The 6345-nt window shown below is 36.1% G+C and overlaps 1 long non-coding RNA gene across 1 annotated transcript in view; it reads left to right on the top strand.

Annotated features, from left to right (window-relative positions):
* Positions 1 to 4551, top strand: part of LOC136794446 (uncharacterized) — an 821984-nt gene extending 817433 nt beyond the window's left edge. Inside the window, exon 7 of the long non-coding RNA XR_010841210.1 lies at positions 3641 to 4551. This is a non-coding gene — a long non-coding RNA (uncharacterized lncRNA). The remainder of the gene's footprint in view (positions 1 to 3640) is intronic.
* Positions 4552 to 6345: the final 1794 nt, after the last annotated feature.

Here is a 6345-nt window from a genome sequence, read left to right on the forward strand (position 1 = left end):
CTCTGTCTTAAAAAAATTTTCTTGACTATTATTTATCTTATGATTAGTACACTAATTTTCTTTGCCAAAGTGATTAAACAAGTGACCTGCCTCAATAACTTTAACACAATTCATATTTTGGAAGCTCAACTCAGCGTACATTTATTTAATACTTTGTATATAATTGGTCCTGTTCCAGGTATTGTGCTGAAGTGCAGGTGCCCAAAATGGGAAACATAATCATTTCTCTAAAGGATATGTCAAAAATAATGATGAGAGGGCTTCCCTGGTGGCGCAGTGGTTGAGAATCTGCCTGCCAATGCAGGGGACACGGGTTCGTGTCCCGGTCCGGGAAGATCCCACATGCCGTGGAGCGGCTGGGCCCGTGAGCCATGGCCACTGAGCCTGCGCGTCCGCAGCCTGTGCTCCGCAACGGGAGAGGCCACAACAGTGAGAGGCCCGCGTACCGCAAAAAAATAAAAATAAAATAATAATAATAATGATGAGAATACCAAAGGAAAAGGATGCAGAATAAAAAAGGAGGTGGCCTACAGCAGAATTCTGAAGGAAACTAATGGATACAGAAGCATATAAAATATATTATTATTGTTCAATAATAGTGAACAAATAAGTATTCCTTCTGTCACAATGAGCTAAGAGAAAAGAAACACCAGATATCTGAACTGGCATTCCAAAAAAAAAAAATGTTCCTTGAAGAAAAGCTTATTTCCTTAGTACAGTGAAAGGTCACACTGAGTGCCAATCAGTATTAATGAAAAGGAAGACCTGATATTAGAACTACTGAAAATTTTTCTGAACCTCAAATTTATAGGCAAATAAAACAGAGATGCCAACACTGGGAAGAGAAATGAAATATATAAGAACTTTTGCCTGCAATGAAAATAAAATCAGAATTTTATAATAGTTCTTTTCTACAACACTGATTGCTTATATATAGGAACAAAAGTTCAGATACTCAAAGGAAATGAATTGTAGCTCAAGATATACAGTGCCAGGTGAAGATATGTTACCTATTTAGTACCTGTTTATTATATTAATAAATCCATAATATTTAATAAACTCATTAAGGTAAATATGTTGTAAAAAATATTTCAATGTATTTTAGAGATGTATCAGTACTTTCAGTTCCAATCATGACATAATTTGTTTGGCTTTTATTTTATTTTGTAATTGAAGTATAGTTGACTTATAATGTTATATTAGTTTTTGATATACAACATAGTTTCAATATTTTTTATAGATTATACTCCATTTAGAGTTATTTTAAAAAGGGTAGGGGCTTCCCTGGTGGCGCAGTGGTTGAGAGTCTGCCTGCCAATGCAGGGGACATGGGTTCGAGCCCTGGTCTGGGAAGATCCCACATGCCCCGGAGCAACTAGGCCTGTGAGCCACAATTACTGAGCCTGCACGTCTGGAGCCTGTGCTCTGCAACAAGAGAGGCCATGATAGTGAGAGGTCCATGCACCGCAATGAAGAGTGACCCCCACTTGCCACAACTAGAGCAAGCCCTTGCACAGAAACAAAGACCCAACACAGCCATAAATTAAAAAAAAAAAAGGCTATATATCCCTGTACTGTACAATATATCCTTGTTGCTCATCTTTTTTATAAACAGTAATTTGTATCTCTTAATCTCATACCCCTATTTTGCTCCTCCCCTCCTTCCTCTCCCCACTGGTAACCACTAGTTTGTTCTCTATATCTGTGAGTCTGTTTCTGATTTGTAATATATGTTCATTTGTATTATTTTTTAGATTCCACATATAAGTGATAATAGAGTATTTGTCTTTCTCTGTATGACTTACTTCACTAAGCATAATATTCTCTAGGTCCACTGACATTGCTGCTAATGGTAAAATTTCTTTCTTTTTATAGCTGAGTAATATTCCATTGTATATACACCTATATATATACCATATTCTTATCCATTTGTCTGTTGATAGACACTTAAGTTGCTTCCATATATTGGCTGTTGTAATCAATGCTATGAATATTGGGGTGCATGTATATTTTCAAATTTGTGTTTTCATTTTTTCTGGATATATACACAGGAGTGGAATTGCTGGATGATATGGTAGGTCTATTTTTAGTTTTTTGAGGAACCTCCATACTGTTTTCTTTGTGGCTATACCAGTTACATTCCCACCAACAGTACAAGGGTTCCCTTTTCTCCACAGCCTCACCAACATTTGTTATTTGTAGACTTCTTGATGATAGCCATTCTGACTGGTGTGAGGTGATATCACTGTGTTTTTGATTTGCATTTCTCTGATGAGTATCTACGTGCAAAGGAATGAGATTAGAACATTTTCTTACACTATATACAAAAATAAACTCAAAATGGATTAAAGACCTAAGTGTAAGACCTGAAATCATAAAACTCCTACAGAGAACACAGGCATACCACTCTTAGAAATAAATCATAGCAATATTTTTCGGCTATGTCTCCTAAGGCAAGATAAATAAAAGCAATAAATAAATAAATTGGACCTAATTAAACTTAAAAGCTTTTCCACAGCAAAACAAACCACTGACAAAATGAAAAGACAACCTACTGAATGGGAGAAATTTTTTTTAATGGTATGACCAATAAGGGGTTAATATCCAAAATATATAAACACCTCATACAATTCAATACCAAAAAAGAAAAAGAACAACTCAGAGAAAACATACAGATAGCCTACAGGCACAAGAAATGATGCCCAGCATTGCCAGGCATCATCCAGTTGTCACTGGGAAATTTATAGAGCACTTTATTTTTTCTTTACATTAGCTACACTACTAGTACCTGAACTCTCACAAAGTAGCTCTGAAAGTTTACAATAAATATAACTAAGATAAATAAAAATATGCTTTGCAATAACTTTGGTGATTTTACTTCATAAAGTAACAGCAAGAATAGAAACATGGGACTTCTCTGGTGGTGCAGTGGTTAAGAATCCACCTGCCAATGCAGGGGACATGGGTTCAATCCCTGATCAGGGAAGATCCCACATGCTGTGGAGCAACTAAGCACATGCACCATAACTATTGAGCCTCCACTCTAGACCCCGCAAGCCACAACTACTGAGCCCATGCGCTGCAACTACTGAAGCCCGTGCGCCTAGAGCCTGTGCTCCACAAGAGAAGCCACCGCAATGAGAAGCCTGCACACCACAACAAAGAGCAGCCCCTGCTCGCCGCAATTAGAGAGAGCCCGTGCACAGCAACGAAGACCCAAAGCAGCCCAAAATAAATAATTTAAGTATACAATTCAATAGTTTTAAAAAAATAGAAGCATGTGTTAAACACATCAAGTTAACTCAAAAGGATAGATCTTTACTATCATATATGTTGCAGAAACATCTCCCAGAAGAAATATCAAGAGGAGGGGGGTTATATCTTTCCAGGTTATAACATTCTTCCTCATAGCCTCTGATATGTAGCATTATCAATAGCTCATTAAAATTTCTGAAAATTCTAATTGTCTCATAATTCATACCCCTGCCTATATTTATTTTAAATAACCTGCTTTAAACAGATCAACCTACTTAAACTTTACAGATAAAAATACCTAAAATTTTACATATCAGAAAAAGAAAACTAGATTCCTAACTGAGAATATTTGCTTTAATGATTTTTCTTGTCCTTTCTTCCACAGCAATAAGCACAAGATCTGCAGAATATACAGTCATCAAATACTGTTGATGGAACACATTTGTGAGGAAAATACAGAATACGTTAGCAGTATTTCAAAGGAATAAATGAAGACAAAACACCCAAAGCAAGCCATTATATAATCACCTAGCCATTCAGAGCTGATGTGTATTGAGAAATGACATCAGATCCCTCCCTGGTAAGGAAATGAAGAAAGAGAAAGAGGTGTGGATTAATAAAGTATCATTATATTGCAGTACAATTTTGTTTAATAATGGGCTCCCTCACTAACCCTCATTTAAATTAAAATCATTGAGTAAATGTTGAACAGTATTTCATGCATGAATGATAGGGGGACTGTAAAAGAAATTATCAATTAGCTGATGTTATAATTGAGACAGGAAGAATCTAGTGTCACTGAGGATGTTGTGTACAATGAGACTGAGAGATAATACCCTCTGAATAGGGAAAATCACAATTCAATGATGCCAAGCCTTCAGTAAATCAGACGAGTTCCCAATTTGTTGTAAACATGGTTACTGAAAAGAAACAATCAAACCCTAGTGAAGTTAAGAACACGGTACACTTGTCTATGTTGGCTACACATGCTTCTTCATCACAATCTGATTTTCACTATTTTAAAATTGTCTTTATCTTGAAGTTATACATTAAAAAATAATTGGCAAAAGGCAATAGTTGAAAAAATGTCACTTGAATTTAGCCTAAACTCATTTTGTTCTAAAGGAAAACTGAAAGAATTTTATGTATATTAAAGTTTTTACTGGTATTTATCGATCCACCTAGTGTTGAAGTCAATATTGTACCAGTTGCTTCTGAAACTATTTAACAACATTCTTCACCTTGCAGTAAATTTTTGTATTTCTTTCTTATTATCAGCTGAATTAAATACTGCTGAAAATTAATTACTATTAGGGCAGTTTTACTGAAACATTTGACTCTATTATCAATGATGCATTTACGAATATAGTTGAAATTCTCATTGTATATTTTCTGCCATTGACAGACTATGCCCTGTGTTGCTTAATGTTGACAGCTGAAAATATTACATAAGTGTACACCAGACCCTTCTAGGGTATAATCCAAAAAATATAAACTAGTAATGAATTTCACAGAGCAAAAACTAGAAGATAAAGAAAAAGTTCAGAAAGACCTAATGTTTCCTCTTAAACATTCATTACCATTAACTATTCCTCTTTGCATTAAAAATAATTCAACAGAACGCCAATATGATGTATTCAATATTTTATTACTCTTTCCTTTTCTCTGATTTCTTCTCCCTTTGAAGATAAAAGAGTTATTTTAATTAGGATGCAATGGGAATAAATTCAGAATTAACATATGTTGGTGTTCAATAAATGCAATTTTAATTATAACCTTTTCCTGTTTGTTTCAAAGATTCAGGGAAAGAAGAAACACATCAGAGAAAAAACAAATATTTCTTAACATTTTATATTAATGATATACTGCCTGGAACTTAATTTTGATGTGTCTATGTGTATTTTTTAATTTGAAAAGTTTGCTTATTCTTCTAGATAGGGAGGAAAATCAAAGAATATATAGAAGCCTCCTCATTGCTTTAAGTGGACAGAGAGAATGTTTTTCTACCTGAGCACTGGCAGAAGAGATCTGAAAAATACTCTGTTTCATTAAAAAGATCCAGAAATACTCAGAGCTCCAGGCACAGTCCAGTCCATGGTAGAAAAAAAACAGAAGTAACATGGCTATCCATGAAACTCAAAGACTATTAATTGATTATATTTGCCTAATAATTTAGGGTTATCTCTGCAGGTTACCCGAACATTATTAGGATTTAGAAAATCCTCTTTTCAGACACTACACTGCACAGCGGAAGATAAAGTGAATTCAAGCATTTCTAGAACTTTTAGAGTAACTAAAGGAAGAATTTTCTTCATTATTTTGAAAGGCAGAACTGAAGTTAACAACTGCAGAAAAATGTTGACATATTAGGACAAGTAATTCTATTAGATCAAACTAAAATTTCAGATAAATTACCCATGGATATTTTTATGTAGAAAGCTATGCTATGTTGGGTATATCTTCTTAATTTCAAATTCATGCAAACATCTAATTTGGGGGACAAGATAGTAGAGTAGAAGGACTTGAGCTCATCTCCTCTCATGAAAACACCAAAATCACAACTAACTGCTGAACAACCATTGAAGAAAAAGACTAAAACCTACCAAAAAAGATATTCCACATCCAAAGACAAGAAGCACAACAAGACAGTAGGAGGGGCGCTTTTGCAACATAATCAAATCCCATACCCGCTGGGTGGGTGACCCGCAAACTGGAAAATATATTGTAGAGGTTCTCCCACAGAAGTGAGAGTTTTGAGCCTCACGTCAGGCTCCCCAGCCCAGGGGTATGGCATTGGGAGGAGGAGCCCCCAGAGCATTTGGCTTTGAAGGCCAGAGGGGCTTGGTGCAGGAGCTCCACAAGACTGGGGTAACAGACTCCACTCTTGGAGGTCCCACACAAGGTTTCACATGCACTGGGACCCAGGGCAAAGCAGTGACTCTGTAGGATTCAGGGCCAGACTACCTGTGACTATTGGAGGGTCTCCAGGGTAGGCAGGGGTTGGCTGTTGCTCACTGTGGGGGCAAATACTGGTGGTGAATGCCCTAGGGAATAATCAGAGTGAGCTCTCCCAGAGGTCGCCATTTTGGC

Source organism: Kogia breviceps, chromosome 6 (assembly GCF_026419965.1).
Source record: "Kogia breviceps isolate mKogBre1 chromosome 6, mKogBre1 haplotype 1, whole genome shotgun sequence".
In the NCBI taxonomy this organism is placed as follows: domain Eukaryota; kingdom Metazoa; phylum Chordata; class Mammalia; order Artiodactyla; family Physeteridae; genus Kogia; species Kogia breviceps.